Below are 18,289 nucleotides of genomic sequence, written 5' to 3' on the forward strand. Positions count from 1 at the left end.
TATATATATATATAATGCAGGGGAAAAAGCCATAAAATAAACAAGTAGATGACACTAGACATGTTTGTTATTCAAAATTACATATTAAGGTGGCTTCTACGGCTGCACGCACTGAAACAGATACTCATGGAGCGATGCGACAGCACCAGAGGACACGTGTTTCGCCGTGTTTGCGGCTCGTCAGCTCTGGGTGTATATATATATATATATATATATATATATATATATATATAGTCTTAATATAAGTCTTAGTAAACTCCCGTTTGTGTTTTCCTGTAAGCTCTTTGTCGTCTTCTGATTTGTCCTATGTATTTCATTCTCGTGGTCAACCGCCCTCTTAAGCTTCATGGAACGACGCGGCAGCACCAGAGGACACGTGTTTCGCCGTGTTTGCGGCTCGTCGGCCCTGGGTAGCTGCGCATCGTTCCGAATTGGCAAACCAGGGGTCACTCAGCGAGCGATATACACCTGGGAGGGTGACTGAGCACTCCTCAATGCCACAGTGCAAGCCAGTGAATTATAATGCAGGGGGAAAAGCCATTAAAGGAACAAATAAATGATGCTAGACGTGTTTGTAATTCAAACTTACAGATTAACATGGCTTCTATGGCTGCACGCAGAAAAACAGATACTCATGGAACGATGCGGCAGCACCAGAGGACACGTGTTTCGCCGTGTTTGCGGCTCGTCGGCCCTGGGTAGCTGCGCATCGTTCCGAATTGGCAAACCAGGGGTCACTCAGCGAGCGATATACATCTGGGAGGGTGACTCAGCACTCCTCAATGAAACAGTGCAAGCCAGTGAATTATAATGCAGGGGGAAAGGCCATTAAAGGAACAAATAAATGATGCTAGACGTGTTTGTAATTCAAACTTACAGATTAACATGGCTTCTATGGCTGCACGCAGAAAAACAGATACTCATGGAACGATGCGGCAGCACCAGAGGACACGTGTTTCGCCGTGTTTGCGGCTCGTCGGCCCTGGGTAGCTGCGCATCGTTCCGAATTGGCAAACCAGGGGTCACTCAGCGAGCGATATACACCTGGGAGGGTGACTGAGCACTCCTCAATGCCACAGTGCAAGCCAGTGAATTATAATGCAGGGGGAAAAGCCATTAAAGGAACAAATAAATGATGCTAGACGTGTTTGTAATTCAAACTTACAGATTAACATGGCTTCTATGGCTGCACGCAGAAAAACAGATACTCATGGAACGATGCGGCAGCACCAGAGGACACGTGTTTCGCCGTGTTTGCGGCTCGTCGGCCCTGGGTAGCTGCGCATCGTTCCGAATTGGCAAACCAGGGGTCACTCAGCGAGCGATATACACCTGGGAGGGTGACTGAGCACTCCTCAATGCCACAGTGCAAGCCAGTGAATTATAATGCAGGGGGAAAAGCCATTAAAGGAACAAATAAATGATGCTAGACGTGTTTGTAATTCAAACTTACAGATTAACATGGCTTCTATGGCTGCACGCAGAAAAACAGATACTCATGGAACGATGTGGCAGCACCAGAGGACACGTGTTTCGCCGTGTTTGCGGCTCGTCGGCCCTGGGTAGCTGCGCATCGTTCGGGATTGGCAAACCAGGCGTCACTCAGCGAGCGATATACACCTGGGAGGGTGACTGAGCACTCCTCAATGCCACAGTGCAAGCCAGTGAATTATAATGCAGGGGGAAAAGCCATTAAAGGAACAAATAAATGATGCTAGACGTGTTTGTAATCCAAACTTACAGATTAACATGGCTTCTATGGCTGCACGCAGAAAAACAGATACTCATGGAACGATGCGGCAGCACCAGAGGACACGTGTTTCGCCGTGTTTGCGGCTCGTCGGCCTTGTGTAGCTGCGCATCGTTCCGAATTGGCAAACCAGGGGTCACTCAGCGAGCGATATACACCTGGGAGGGTGACTGAGCACTCCTCAATGCCACAGTGCAAGCCAGTCAATTATAATGCAAGGGGAAAAGCCATTAAAGGAACAAATAAATGATGCTAGATGTGTTTGTAATTCAAACTTACAGATTAACATGGCTTCTATGGCTGCACGCAGAAAAACAGATACTCATGGAACGATGCGGCAGCACCAGAGGACACGTGTTTCGCCGTGTTTGCGGCTCGTCGGCCCTGGGTAGCTGCGCATCGTTCCGAATCAGCAAACCAGGGGTCACTCAGCGAGCGATATACACCTGCGTGCAGCCATAGAAGCCATGTTAATCTGTAAGTTTGAATTACAAACACGTCTAGCATCATTTATTTGTTCCTTTAATGGCTTTTCCCCCTGCATTATAATTCACTGGCTTGCACTGTGGCATTGAAGAGTGCTCAGTCACCCTCCCAGGTGTATATCGCTCGCTGAGTGACCCTTGGTTTGCCAATTCGGAACGATGCGCAGCTACCCAGGGCCGACGAGCCGCAAACACGGCGAAACACGTGTCCTCTGGTGCTGCCGCATCGTTCCATAAGTATCTGTTTTTCTGCGTGGAGCCATAGAAGCCATGTTAATCTGTAAGTTTGAATTACAAACACGTCTAGCATCATTTATTTGTTTCTTTAATGGCTTTTCCCCTTGCATTATAATTGACTGGCTTGCACTGTGGCATTGAGGAGTGCTCAGTCACCCTCCCAGGTGTATATCGCTCGCTGAGTGACCCCTGGTTTGCCAATTCGGAACGATGCGCAGCTACCCAGGGCCGACGAGCCGCAAACACGGCGAAACACGTGTCCTCTGGTGCTGCCGCATCGTTCCATGAGTATCTGTTTTTCTGCGTGCAGCCATAGAAGCCATGTTAATCTGTAAGTTTGAATTACAAACACGTCTAGCATCATTTATTTGTTCCTTTAATGGCTTTTCCCCCTGCATTATAATTCACTGGCTTGCACTGTGGCATTGAGGAGTGCTCAGTCACCCTCCCAAGTGTATAACGCTCGCTGAGTGACGCCTGGTTTGCCAATCCCGAACGATGCGCAGCTACCCAGGGCCGACGAGCCGCAAACACGGCGAAACACGTGTCCTCTGGTGCTGCCGCATCGTTCCATGAGTATCTGTTTTTCTGCGTGCAGCCATAGAAGCCATGTTAATCTGTAAGTTTGAATTACAAACACGTCTAGCATCATTTATTTGTTCCTTTAATGGCTTTTCCCCCTGCATTATAATTCACTGGCTTGCACTGTGGCATTGAAGAGTGCTCAGTCACCCTCCCAGGTGTATATCGCTCGCTGAGTGACCCTTGGTTTGCCAATTCGGAACGATGCGCAGCTACCCAGGGCCGACGAGCCGCAAACACGGCGAAACACGTGTCCTCTGGTGCTGCCGCATCGTTCCATGAGTATCTGTTTTTCTGCGTGCAGCCATAGAAGCCATGTTAATCTGTAAGTTTGAATTACAAACACGTCTAGCATCATTTATTTGTTCCTTTAATGGCTTTTCCCCCTGCATTATAATTCACTGGCTTGCACTGTGGCATTGAAGAGTGCTCAGTCACCCTCCCAGGTGTATATCGCTCGCTGAGTGACCCTTGGTTTGCCAATTCGGAACGATGCGCAGCTACCCAGGGCCGACGAGCCGCAAACACGGCGAAACACGTGTCCTCTGGTGCTGCCGCATCGTTCCATAAGTATCTGTTTTTCTGCGTGGAGCCATAGAAGCCATGTTAATCTGTAAGTTTGAATTACAAACACGTCTAGCATCATTTATTTGTTTCTTTAATGGCTTTTCCCCTTGCATTATAATTGACTGGCTTGCACTGTGGCATTGAGGAGTGCTCAGTCACCCTCCCAGGTGTATATCGCTCGCTGAGTGACCCCTGGTTTGCCAATTCGGAACGATGCGCAGCTACCCAGGGCCGACGAGCCGCAAACACGGCGAAACACGTGTCCTCTGGTGCTGCCGCATCGTTCCATGAGTATCTGTTTTTCTGCGTGCAGCCATAGAAGCCATGTTAATCTGTAAGTTTGAATTACAAACACGTCTAGCATCATTTATTTGTTCCTTTAATGGCTTTTCCCCCTGCATTATAATTCACTGGCTTGCACTGTGGCATTGAGGAGTGCTCAGTCACCCTCCCAAGTGTATAACGCTCGCTGAGTGACGCCTGGTTTGCCAATCCCGAACGATGCGCAGCTACCCAGGGCCGACGAGCCGCAAACACGGCGAAACACGTGTCCTCTGGTGCTGCCGCATCGTTCCATGAGTATCTGTTTTTCTGCGTGCAGCCATAGAAGCCATGTTAATCTGTAAGTTTGAATTACAAACACGTCTAGCATCATTTATTTGTTCCTTTAATGGCTTTTCCCCCTGCATTATAATTCACTGGCTTGCACTGTGGCATTGAGGAGTGCTCAGTCACCCTCCCAGGTGTATATCGCTCGCTGAGTGACCCTTGGTTTGCCAATTCGGAACGATGCGCAGCTACCCAGGGCCGACGAGCCGCAAACACGGCGAAACACGTGTCCTCTGGTGCTGCCGCATCGTTCCATGAGTATCTGTTTTTCTGCGTGGAGCCATAGAAGCCATGTTAATCTGTAAGTTTGAATTACAAACACGTCTAGCATCATTTATTTGTTTCTTTAATGGCTTTTCCCCTTGCATTATAATTGACTGGCTTGCACTGTGGCATTGAGGAGTGCTCAGTCACCCTCCCAGGTGTATATCGCTCGCTGAGTGACCCCTGGTTTGCCAATTCGGAACGATGCGCAGCTACCCAGGGCCGACGAGCCGCAAACACGGCGAAACACGTGTCCTCTGGTGCTGCCGCATCGTTCCATGAGTATCTGTTTTTCTGCGTGCAGCCATAGAAGCCATGTTAATCTGTAAGTTTGAATTACAAACACGTCTAGCATCATTTATTTGTTCCTTTAATGGCTTTTCCCCCTGCATTATAATTCACTGGCTTGCACTGTGGCATTGAGGAGTGCTCAGTCACCCTCCCAGGTGTATATCGCTCGCTGAGTGACCCTTGGTTTGCCAATTCGGAACGATGCGCAGCTACCCAGGGCCGACGAGCCGCAAACACGGCGAAACACGTGTCCTCTGGTGCTGCCGCATCGTTCCATGAGTATCTGTTTTTCTGCGTGGAGCCATAGAAGCCATGTTAATCTGTAAGTTTGAATTACAAACACGTCTAGCATCATTTATTTGTTTCTTTAATGGCTTTTCCCCTTGCATTATAATTGACTGGCTTGCACTGTGGCATTGAGGAGTGCTCAGTCACCCTCCCAGGTGTATATCGCTCGCTGAGTGACCCTTGGTTTGCCAATTCGGAACGATGCGCAGCTACCCAGGGCCGACGAGCCGCAAACACGGCGAAACACGTGTCCTCTGGTGCTGCCGCATCGTTCCATGAGTATCTGTTTTTCTGCGTGCAGCCATAGAAGCCATGTTAATCTGTAAGTTTGAATTACAAACACGTCTAGCATCATTTATTTGTTTCTTTAATGGCTTTTCCCCTTGCATTATAATTGACTGGCTTGCACTGTGGCATTGAGGAGTGCTCAGTCACCCTCCCAGGTGTATATCGCTCGCTGAGTGACCCCTGGTTTGCCAATTCGGAACGATGCGCAGCTACCCAGGGCCGACGAGCCGCAAACACGGCGAAACACGTGTCCTCTGGTGCTGCCGCATCGTTCCATGAGTATCTGTTTTTCTGCGTGCAGCCATAGAAGCCATGTTAATCTGTAAGTTTGAATTACAAACACGTCTAGCATCATTTATTTGTTCCTTTAATGGCTTTTCCCCCTGCATTATAATTCACTGGCTTGCACTGTGGCATTGAGGAGTGCTCAGTCACCCTCCCAGGTGTATATCGCTCGCTGAGTGACCCTTGGTTTGCCAATTCGGAACGATGCGCAGCTACCCAGGGCCGACGAGCCGCAAACACGGCGAAACACGTGTCCTCTGGTGCTGCCGCATCGTTCCATGAGTATCTGTTTTTCTGCGTGGAGCAGACAACCACCAGTTAGAATTAGCACAATACGCAAAAGAAAGGGAAGAGGCAATTCGCAATGCTAAGCGGAGGAAGCTAGTCAGGGACAACGTTAATACTCCAGCTACGCTTGAACCCAATGTGTCAGCTCAGGACTGTGATCGTATAAGTAATGCAGGTACAACTAATACTCCATCGCAAAATCATCATCTACTTGCTAGAAAAACAGGTCCCACCCCAGCAGCCTCATCAGCGGAGATGCTATCTCATAAGTCCCATAACGTCGTTAATTTATCGTCCCACGAACTTACCGATTCGGAAATCTCACTACTCAGCCGTGGCCTCTCATTCTGCCCCACTAACAACAAGCTAGATGAATACCAACTTTATCTGGACTTAGATAATTTCGCCCGCCGTCTACGTCTGAAGGAATACTTTCATGACAAACCTAAGTCAGATTCCAACCCATTTAAACCGCTATCCAACTTTACGCCAGAGGCTAACCGTGAAAAGGCTCTGGACATGTATATCCGTGCAGTTCAATCATGCAACAGCAAATCGAAGCCAAATCTAACGCCGGCTGAGCAGCGCAGCCTTTCTGACTTTCGGGACCGCAGTGACATAGTCATTAAAAAAGCTGACAAAGGTGGTGCAATCGTAGTAATGGACAAAGAAAATTACATTAACGAAGGCGTCCGGCAATTATCGTGCGCATCGTTCTACCAACTCCTCGAGGCTGACCCTACAGAGGAAATTACGGCTCATATTCTCCGCAGTCTAAAAGATCTAAAAGCAAGTAAAAAGATAGATTCCACCCTATACGATTATCTACTCCCCAAAGACCCGGCAGCGGGCAGGTTCTATATGCTCCCTGAAATTCATAAACCTGGAAATCCAGGGCGCCCAATAGTTTCATGCAACGGTACAGCTACCGAGAACATTTCAAGCTTTGTTGACCACCTTCTTAAAGATATACCTCCTAAACTACCATCCTATATTAAGGACACCAATCACTTTCTTCAAGTTTTAAGTGAATGTCAGCCTCCTTCTTCCAGTTTGCTAGTCACGCTAGACGTTTCCTCGCTATATACTAACATCCCCCACGAAGATGGCATTGCTGCAGCTGAAAGGGCATTTTCAAAATATTCTGATACCGCATACGATTCTTGTGTCCTATGCACATTTCTCAATCTTATTCTGAAAAATAACAACTTCGAATTTGACGGTAAGCACTACTTGCAAGTTCATGGCACGGCTATGGGTACAAAAATGGCACCTAACTATGCAAATATTTTTATGGGAGCTCTAGAGGAGGAATTTCTGTCTAAGCGCCTAAAGAAGCCCACGCTTTACAAGCGGTTCCTCGACGACATCTTCATGGTGTGGCCACACTCAGAAGATGACCTAATCACATTTATCAGCGACTTTAACAAAGTACATCCGGCCATCAAGTTCACGCATTCTTATTCCCCTCTAACCGTTAACTTTCTCGATGTCCAAGTAAAGTTAACCAACGGGGTCTTGTCCACAAACTTGTTCCGTGAACCTACGGACTCTCAACAGTATCTAGCATTTAACAGTTGTCACCCGCGTCATACTAAACTTGCCATCCCTTACAGCCAAGCACTTCGATACACGCGCATCTGTTCCAGTGACGATGACTTGGACAGAAATCTAGCTCAACTTAGGGAAACATTCATCGGTCGTCAATTTCCACCTAGCCTAGTTGACGACGCTCTAAACAAAGCCCGCAAAGCAGATCGCAAAGCCCTGTTCCAAGACCACAAACGCGTGTTAGATAATGGTTCCGTAAACCTCATCTTAACATTTAGCAGCAATATTCCAAGCGTTAACAATATACTAAACCGTCACCATAGTATCCTTCTCCAATCGGAGCGCATGGGACAAATTTTTCCTCAGCCACCGCGGGTAACCTACAGACGCGCGCGCAACCTGCACGATAATCTAGTTAGCTCTAAAGTTAGCAAAGCAGCGCATCCAGGGAACGGCTGTCACCCATGTGATGGTCGCAGGTGCCAAATATGCAAATTAATGCAAAGAACCCAAGTACTTAAAAGTACTAATTCCAATTTCTCCGTCAAAATTAATGGTGACTTCGACTGTAATTCATCTAACGTCATTTATGCCATTCAGTCCGGCATGTGCCAAGCACGATACGTTGGTCAGACTAAAACATCATTTCGGATCAGGTTCAACAACCACCGATCTGACGTTACAAAAAAGCCAAACCTCCCGGTCTCTCGCCATTTCAAGCAACCAGGTCATTCACTAAACAATGTGTCACTTTTTATTCTCCAGTCAAATTTTAGCTCAGATCGGTGCAGGGAACAACGCGAATCTTATCTCATTTACAAATTCCAATCAACCATTAACGAAGATCTCGGAGCACTTTCAACTGTAAGAAATCTGGCCGCCTAGATGAGCTACACTTTCTTCCTTTTCGTTTCCTTTCTGCTTTTGTTTTCTTCTTTTCTTTTCTTTTTTTCAGCAAAGTTTGAAGCAGGGCTCATCCTGCCCGGAATTTTCCCCAAAGCGGAAAGTGACCTACGGCGAATGACATCACCACCCGGACTTGACCTTCTGGAATATTCCCGAATCTGACTCATTGGCTGTGGCGTGCCCGTACCGATTATGACGTCATGTACCAAACCTATTTAAGTAATGTGTAACCAGCTACGCATCTTTTGTCCTGACGAAGACAGTGCTACTGTCGAAACGTCGACCCCTTGCTCTTTTTAACGTCTCCCTATGTAATAAACTAGTGTTTGTAACTTCCTTAAAATCTGTTTCCGCGTCTTTTTTTGAACTTCTATATATATATATATATATAAGCACAGCTACTCAGAGCTGACGAGCCGCAAACACGTGTCCTCTGGTGCTGTCGCATCGTTCCATGAGTATATGTTTCTCTGCGTGCACCCATAGAAGCCATCTTAATCCGTAATTTTGAATTTCAAACTCGTCTAGTGTTATTTACTTGACTCTTTAATGGCTTTTTCAGCAGATTATATATATATATATATATATATATATATATATATATATATATATACATCGCAGTGCACTTCTGGTTGCAGAAGGCTGATGTTGCCATTACGTTATTATAAGGGCATCACATCATGCTTGCGTTTCGAACACTGAAATACGTGTTCGATGAGATGGGCACATTCACGGCGTAATAGAAATCGATGTGCGAATACATCCCCCTTAACCGCCCGAAATTGATTAGCTGCATTTAACCGCACGAATCATCTCATAAAATGACGGATCTCTGTATCCTTGCAGGTTGTCTGTTTTATAGTGCTAGGATGTAATATATGTTTTGTATTCGTTACACTCTCCCCTTCTTTTTCTGATGAGTACTGGGTGTTTTTAACGAAGGAAAATAAGTTGCGAAAAGACATCGTGTGGTTCATAGAACAAAGCCTAACGGAAGATGTTTCTACTCAAATATAACGAAACCAACGAACTTCCAAAGTCCGCAATACAAACTTAACCAAAGAGCGCCCAAATATTATCATATTCATATTCTACCCGAGTTTCGGAGTCCAATCTTCTTATATTCTGCATGCACTACTACTGAAGGGCCGCGCAGGCACCTAGCTTGTAGACGATTTCGGTAAATTTTCGGCCTTTAGAGCCTACAGTGTATAAATCCGTGTAGCAATATGTCTACAATGTGTAGCAATCCGTAGCAATGTGTAGCAATGTGTAGCAATCCGTGTAGCAATATGTCCTAGCTAATGGTATCTTCACAGCATAGCACACCACAGACGATTCTTAGTGCCCTAGACGCATATCACCCTGCATGTAAGTCTTACCTTTTTGAAGGAATTTCGGGCCATGTATGAAGAAGCCAGCGTGCACTGACACGACGCCAGGCCCTGATCATTGTGCACGTGAAGCGAGCGATCATGTCCATGGTTGCTCGTACAGCACGTACTAAAAATGAACGTTCATTATAATATTATTTACTTTTACTCGCCTCTTGAGAAAACTTACGAGGATGACACCATCTCGCACACTGAATATAAAGGGACAGCTCGCGGGGAGTAAAAACAACAACTTTATTACGGGATGATGGCAGGGGAGTTTCATCGCCGGGGGCGATACTCTACCCCATTGCTGGTGGTGATGCGGGGAATAAAATAATGAGTCCCTTCACAATAAGGATCGAAGTCCTGTGGTGTCCAGAAAGGCGAAGAGAGCCTTGAGGGCAGAGCGTTGGTGTGCTGGATGTGGCCAGGGACCAAACAATTTTGTGAGAGAGAGGGGGCTGGAGTCTAGCTCGTTGAGGGATGCGAAGAGTGTGGTTCGGGAAGGTTGGTAGGTTGGTAGTGTGGGCAATGGAGAAGAATGTGCTCTAGATCTTCAACAGCACCGCAGTGGCTGCAGTGCCTAGAGGCAACTTGTCTCAAGGGGTAGCGCCACTGTGCTGTGAAGGCCACGTCGAGGCGCATTCGATGAACTAATGCGGCATTTTGACGAGAGATATGTGCAGGCATGCGGAAAGCGAGCGCTGGATCAACTCTGCTCAGCATGGCGGGGGGCAGAATGTCAGCGGTCCGTTGGCGGGTAGCCAGAGGAGTCACGAGGCGTCGAAGTACGGACCGACGATCTCCTCTCAGCAGTGCAATACGCGTCCGTCTCCGAGACGAGAAAGCTGCTTCGGCGGCGCTGTCAGCCTGTTCATTGCCTTCGACACCGCAATGGGATGGAACCCATTGGAGAACGAGCCTGTGCCCTGCTTTGTGGACAAGTTTGTAAGCCATTAACACATCCATAACGAACGGTGCGGTGGAGCCTCGTATGCCAGAATTTCCAAATGCTTGCAGCGCAGATGCGGAGTCAGTGAACACCACCCAATTCCGTGGGGTAAAGAGAACGATGTGCTGCAGAAAGAAACGTATGGCGTAGAGTTCCGCAGCTGTGGATGAGGTATGATGCCAAAGGCGACGTCCTTCAACTACGCCTTCGGAGGGGATGACGAGTGCCGACGCGGACTTCCCATTTAGAAATGCGCCATCGCTGTACGCGGCGGCAGAGGTAGAAAATTTCGTGTCTACGAGAGCATAAAAATGGGCTCGAAGGACTTCAGGGGGAACCTGATCTCTGCGGTCCTGGAGGTCAGGAAGACGTTCGAAGGTGGGTGGCACAGGAAGAGACCAGGAGGCGATCAGCGGTGTGACGTCCTTAGGTGTGAAGCCAGTGAGAGCCTGGCGTGTCCTCTGCGCTACGCGATAGAAATCACTTTCATGGCGGTATCGAATTTTCCTGAACGTGTGCACGCAAACGTAGGAAGTGTCGAGCCGTTTCCCGCGCACGGAGGACCTCCACCGGGAGTTCACCAGCTTCATCTAGGACTTGCCGTGTTTCAGCCTTTCTTGGAACTCCAAGGCAACGACGAAGGCTTCGCTCGAACAGGGTTCGAAGGGTATCTAACGAAATTGTAGAAACCCTGTGTAGGACTGGAAGGCTGTAAAGCACAGTCGCCTTCACCAAAGCGGCGTGAACGGCTAGAAGGGAGCGTCGATCACAGCCCCAGGCTAAGCCAAGAAGATGTTGATTTCCAGGAAGCCATCGCTGCACTTTGGTTTCAAGGTGCTTAATGTGGCGAGCCCAGCGCAGGTTCGAGTCCAGGACCACACCAAGGAAGCGATGGGAACGCACAGGCTCGAGCTTCTTTGCACCCACCCAAAGAGCGAAATTACTCATAGCCTTGAGTGAAAGGGAGCCCGACGCACTTTTCAGGCGAAAGGTCCATTCCAAGTCGCGCAAGGTAGAGATGGACATTGTTTAAGGCTTGTTGCAAACGGCGCTGAATGGCTGGTCGTGACTTGCCTGCTGTCCAAAGGGCAACGTCATCGGCATACACGGATAATGCTACCTTGCGAGGAACTATCGGTTTTAGTGTTGCCATAAGCACATTGTAGAGTGTAGGACTGAGAATGCTTCCTTGGGGTATACCTTCATGAACAGGGTGCTGAGGGCTTTGGCCGTGAGATGTGCGGACAGCGACAGTTCGGTCCGTAAGGAAATCGTGGAGCCAACTGAAGAGTCGAACAGATACTCAAAAAAACCGCAACCCGTTGAGCACACAGATCTGCGAGGCGGTATCATACGCGCGCTTAATGTCCAGGACGACCGATACAACGATCCACCGATGAGCACGAGCATGTTCAACTGTAGAGACTAGGTCGAGAACTGGATCCATGGAGCTTCGGTGGCGACGAAATCCAGCCATTTCTTGAGGGAATGCACCTTGTTTTTCGAACCACCAGTCGGGGCGGTGCAAGACCATTCTCTCCATCAGTTTTCCCATAGAGCTTGTCAGGCACATGGGGCAAAAGGAGGATAGGGCATTTGGGGGTTTGCCTGGTTTCAGGATGGGAACAACTAATGCCTCCTTCCAGGTAGATGGTACGGATCCCTGTCGTCAAGACGTATTATAAACATGAAGGAGAGCGTGGAGTAACTGCTCGTCAAGGTTTCGCAGTGCGGCATAGGTGATTTTATCTGGTCCTGTGGACGATTGCACATTCACAAGTTTCAACGCAGTCTTCACCTTGATTAGAGTAAAGTCGCGGTCCATAAGGATGGAGCCAGTCTTGGTGGATTTCTGTCGTCAAGCTCTGGACAAAACTGTTGTGCACCAAAGACGTTGATGCAGCCGCCGGTGTCGTTAGGACTATGGACAAATCTGTCGCTAGCGTGGTGGTGGTGGTGATGGTGAAAGGGCTCGCCGTTTCGCTAGCGTGGTTTCGTCTGCACCCTTAACGATAGCCAATGGCGCGAGACGATTCTTTTGTGGAGGCGCATCCTTCAGAGCTCGAATTGTCCTCCAGATCTTTGTGGCGGGGTTAAACGGTGAGAGGTGTTCACAAAACTTACGCCAACGCTTCCGGTCTTCGTTCTTAAGTTCTTGTGTTACCTTAGCTTTCATCCGGCGGTATGCCACAATGTCAGCAAGCTCGGGATAGTAGATTCTCATGCGTACTTACGGTTTTCGCTTTTGGTATGAATTTTTCTTTTCATGTTTGGGAGGAGCTGGAACAGGATGAACTGAGGAAAGAAAGGCGGCAAAGAAGCGTTGTAGAACGGCTCAGCCACTTTGATGATTTCACATCATTACAAGATACTTTGAGATATTACAAGAAACCATCCAAAGAAGAGTGGACGAATGCGACGAATGAAAAATCAGTGAACTATAGCGGCAAATTACGTCAATTATCAATCAAGTTGTAAAGTGTGAGAGCTTGGCGACAGTTCGGAACTAGGGTAGTTGGTGCGTAATAACAGCGCAAAGGACAAAGCACGACATAGAGAACGGAGACGAAGCACTTCGCTGCACTCGTTACGGACTGTCTTTCCCTATTTTGAATCTAGAATGCAGCACTGATTCTTACGGGCATCGTTTACTATGCGCTTTTCGCCCCTCCTTTGTGCATAGGATCTGTCTATCCTGGGTTCCCAGTCACGCCGGCATTCCCGCCAATGAAACTGCTGACAGCACTTGCGAGGGTGGCTGTTTCTTGCACTTGGCTGGCAATTCTGCCTTTACTCAAATATAACGAAACCAACAAACTTCCAAAGTCTGCAATACACACTTAGCCAAAGAGCGCCCAAATATTATCATCTTTATATTCTACCCCAGTTTCGAAATCCGATCTTCTTATATTGTGCATGCACTACTACTGAAGGGCCGCGCAGGCACCTTGTGGACCCTCTATATACAGGGTTAAATACAAAGTCCCTGTATACAGCCCCTGTATACCCCTGTAAACAGGGTCATATACAGGGTTAAAGGCCACAGTGAGATTATCTATCTGATGTACCAAAGATGTTTGCAACTTGACAGGTCCTCCATGACCTCCATCTTTCTTTCAAGGCCAGAACAAGCTCACCTGGAACCCCTCCTCTCGGGTTCGCGCCGGATGGAAGTTTTACTTGCTCTCTTCCGCTGTCGAGTCCCCTCTCTCGCATCCGCTGCATTCGTTCCCCTCGTTGTCCTCATTGCCATTGGATCAGACCATTGATCACTTTTTTTCTCGTCTGCTCTCGCTATTCACCATACCGTGGCACTTTCCTATGTACCCTTCCGTCCGGAATCCCCCTCACGCTTTCTGCTACCCTCTCGTTTGATCGTCTTTCTGGGCGCTGCTTATCTCACAACATCCTTTTCTCAATCATCTCCTATGTACCATTTTACCATCTTACAGAAGTTGCGGAAGAAAAGAAGGACATTCACAATGTCATCCCATCTCCAGATAACAATGGGTCAAGTTTCGTAGCGTCTATGACACAAGTTCAGAACACAGCGAAGTCTCACTCTCAACGTCTCCATTGGAGGTCCCCTTTATTTTGAGGGAACACTACATAAGCCGAGCAATTCTGATGAAATAAAGAGCTAACGCGATCCGTATCCGCTGCGTCACCTTCTCCTTCTGCCGGCAGCAGACGCCATCGGTCGTCAGAATCTGTGCCGGGAGGACAAGATATCCGGCTGCCTTCGACTGCCGCTCCGGAGAACAGGAAGTGGTGACGCGTCGAAAAGCGCCGGTCACGTGGCACCAGAGAGCGGTGACGTTCCCTGCCGCCTGAGCGTCAGCCGGCAGAAAACTGACTAGTGTGAATACAGGGTTCACTTAGTAAGGCTCGTTCAGCTCGGCCAGAGGGCGCTCCTGTTTACCACCGTCAGCGCTACTTGTGGTGATAGCGCTGTTTTCATAAGTAGGGCGCTTTCTAATCACACACATGGTGTGCGGTGTGTCAGGGTCCGTTAAAGAAACCGAATATTTTTCCCCCTATCGTAAGTTTTTGAGGAAGGGAAACCAACTTTACGACGGTACCTTATTGCGTGAGTGTGAGAGTAGTAGAAGAAGATAAATAAAGTAGACACGAGAATGAAATGGCGGCTGGCGTGTACGATCTGGACATCGGGTAAGAACTACGACACCACAGAACAACTTGGCGACGAGGGAAAAACTGCTGCAGTTCTGCTTTTCTTGCAAGGCACCTTTCAACTATTTTCTACAATGTCTGGGTTACCACCGCCGCTAGTCTTCTTGCCAAAGCCCAGTAAGCCTTCTGTACCGTGGGTGACGTGGGTTTCTCGACTACTTCGTTGTTTCCGGGTTGAACACGCAGTCGAAGGATCGCCAGAAAGCAATTCTGTAGCACTGCTTCGGTACCGAAGATCAGAGGATCTTCGATTTATTGCCTCAGTCTGCTGCCACGACAGCTGATTCTACTGAAGAGGACGCCAAGGAAGTAGCACTTCAAATTCTGGACGCACATTATTCAACGTCCGTGAACCCCATTGCCTAGAGGCATCGGTTTCGCCAACGCCGGCAGCAGCCGAGTGAAGATATTGATGAATTTGTTGTAGCTCTTTGGCAACTTACTAGCACGTGTGACGGGTCCGATTCCATGCTGCGGGACCAGATCGTTGAATCTACAAATATTCCTTATCTACGTGACCGCCTTCTCCACGAAGGACACTCTCTTACACTGGCCCGAGCAGTTCAGCTTGCACGGCAATTCCAATAGTCTCAGATGGAATCTCGGGAATCCACTGATGAAACAGATGAAGGTGCTGTACAATGGGTAATGCGGAAGTTTGCAAGAAAACATTCTTCACAAACAGAACATGAAAAACATACCCGCCAAAAATCGTCGAAAAATCACTGGTTTCGATGCGGCTCTACGAATCACCTTGCGAATTCTACATCTTGTAAAGCCAGATATCAAAGATGTTTTGCCTGCAACAAGACAGGTAACTTCCGTTCAGTTTGCACATCCGCTCGACATTTACGGGAAGTGACCACTGAACACTTCGACGGGTGTGATCTACCTCCTTCGGAACACAGTCAGACAGTGTTACAGCTATAGGTCTGTGGCGGCCACCTACCGGAAAAGAAGACGAACAGCATGCCCTTTTCACGCACACGATCTCGGACATCATCCTCGCTCATTCTAGAAATAAAATCTCGCCCCATGGGACCTCTGTCCCAGTGTGGTTGCTCCTTGCTAGCTCCCACATATTTGGTGACCCGGACGTTTCGGTCCTTCCTGCAACCAAGATTAAGCCATGGATCAACACCAAGACGATCATAATCCGGCCACTGGTTCTGCCCAGGTCAACTTTACCGACATCAAACTGCCAAGCTTTTGGCACAACGACCCAGCCCTCTGGTATGTCCTGGCCGAGGCCGAATTCACCAAGCGGCATATCATCAGCAAGCACACGAAGTACTACGCCGCCCTTACCGTTTTGTCTGCCTCAGTCATGGCGGAGGTCCGGGACATCGTGACGAACCCTCCATCCGACAACCCTTATGATACCCTGAAGCAGCAAATTATCAAACGCTTGTCCGAGTCCCAGCAACAACGTCTGCGGCAGCTGCTCACTACCGAAGAATTAGGTGATCGTAAGCCGACCTAGTTTCTGAGGCAGATGTATCAGCTACTCGGAGACGAGTTCTCAGCTCTAGACGAGTCGATTTTGCGAGAACTGTTTCTCCAGCGACTTCCTCACACCGTCCAGATGATTCTCTCCGCCTCTCCGCCTCTCCCACTGTTCCCCTTCGCGAGTTGTCAGAGCTCGCGGACCGGATTATGGAAGCGACACCACCTTTCGGAACCTCCCACACGATTGCTGCTTTGCAGCCTCCCGCACAAGCACCCTGCACAGCTCCTGCTACTGCTGCAACCTGCTCTAACTGCGACTCGCTATGCGAAGAGGTTCGCCAGCTCTCCTCCGCGCTGTCTCGCTTATCCATACCCAGCTCCACCCCAGATTCAGCCCCTTCCCGTCGGCTAGAAGACGAAATCGCAGTACTCAAGACTCAGTTAGCGGCAGTCTCCGCTCGCCCCAGGTCTCCAAGTCCTCGACGTTCATTCCGTCCGCGTTTCCGTTTCTCACCCAGCCGTCGTTTCTCGCCCAGGCGCACGCCACATTTCCAGCTCTGCTGGTATCATGAGCGTTTCGGCAAAGCAGCGACTAAGTGCCTGGAACCCTGCATCTTCCAGGAAAAACCAACCCTGGCAACTAGTCGCGACCGCTGTTGCCGGTCCTCACCACGGTCGTCTCTTCTTTATCACCGATCATCCCTCAAAACTTCGATTTCTCGTCGACACCGGCGCCGCGGTCAGTGTCATCTTCGCCTCATCCATTGACCGCCGCCGCATTTACACCGATCCTTCTCTACAAGCCGCCAACAAGAGCCCCATCAAGACGTACGAACAACGTTCGCTCACTCTCGACTTTGGCTTGCGGAAAACGTTCCGCTGGATTTTCTTCGTGGCCGACGTCGCGCATCCCATTTTAGGCACCGATTTCCTCTCCCATTTCCATCTTGTAGTCAACATGCGTCATCGCTCTCTTACTGATGCAAACACCAAGCTCTGCGTGTCGGGTATGGAAACCCGCATCCCACCATCATCTTTGCACCTGCTGCGCACATGCTCTGAGTCCCCTTACGCCGCGATACTCGAAGACTTTCCCGACTTGACTTCACCATCCAACGATTTGCGGCCGGTCAAGCATAGCGTCAATCATCATATCGAAACATCTGGCCCGCCCGTCTTCGAGCGCCCTCGCCGCCTTGCACCAGAAAAACTCGAGATTGCACGAAATGAATTCCAACACATGCTTGAGCTCGGCATCGTGTGACCCTCGTCAAGCAGTTGGGCATCTGCCCTACACATGGTGCCCAAGCGTACCGGGGACTGGCGCCCTTGCGGCGACTATCGCGCGCTGAATTGGGTCACAATCCCCGATCGCTATCCCATGCCCCATATACATGACTTTGCTGTTTCCCTTCATGGCTCTACAACATTCTCTAAAATTGACTTGGTGAGAGCATATCACCAAATCCCCATGCATCCCGACAGCATCGCAAAGACGGCCATAACAACCCCTTTCAGGCTCTTTGAATAACTAAGAATGCCGTTCGGCCTACGAAACGCAGCACAGTCGTTCCAGCGTTTCGTCGATGAGGTTCTGCGTGGTCTCCCGCACTGCTTTGCCTACATAGACGATATTCTTGTCGCTAGCCCATCGCCTGAAGCTCACCGCGACCATCTCCGCGAACTCTTCTCTCGGCTCCAGGAATATGGCCTCATCATTAATCCATCATAGTGCCTTTTTGGCATCAAGGAGCTAGAGTTTCTCGGCCACCTTGTCACTGAAGACGGCATCCGACCATTGCCCACTAAGGTCCAAGCCGTGCGTGATTTTCCGCTCCCTCCAACGATCAAGAAATTGCGAGAATTCCTTGGAATGGTAAACTTTTACCGCCGATTCATCCCTAACTGCGCCACTAGCACGTGACCC

At 49.0% G+C, this 18,289-nt stretch overlaps 1 protein-coding gene across 1 annotated transcript in view; it reads right to left on the reverse strand.

The window, feature by feature from the left end:
- LOC135397888 (protein kinase C-like 3) overlaps window positions 1-9,846 on the reverse strand; it is a 40,870-nt gene extending 31,024 nt beyond the window's left edge. Inside the window, exon 1 of the mRNA XM_064629405.1 lies at window positions 9,774-9,846. The gene's annotated coding sequence lies outside the window, so the exon portion shown is untranslated. The remainder of the gene's footprint in view (window positions 1-9,773) is intronic.
- Between the last annotated feature and the right edge of the window lie 8,443 nt (window positions 9,847-18,289).

Source organism: Ornithodoros turicata, chromosome 6, assembly GCF_037126465.1.
Source record: "Ornithodoros turicata isolate Travis chromosome 6, ASM3712646v1, whole genome shotgun sequence".
NCBI lineage: Eukaryota > Metazoa > Arthropoda > Arachnida > Ixodida > Argasidae > Ornithodoros > Ornithodoros turicata.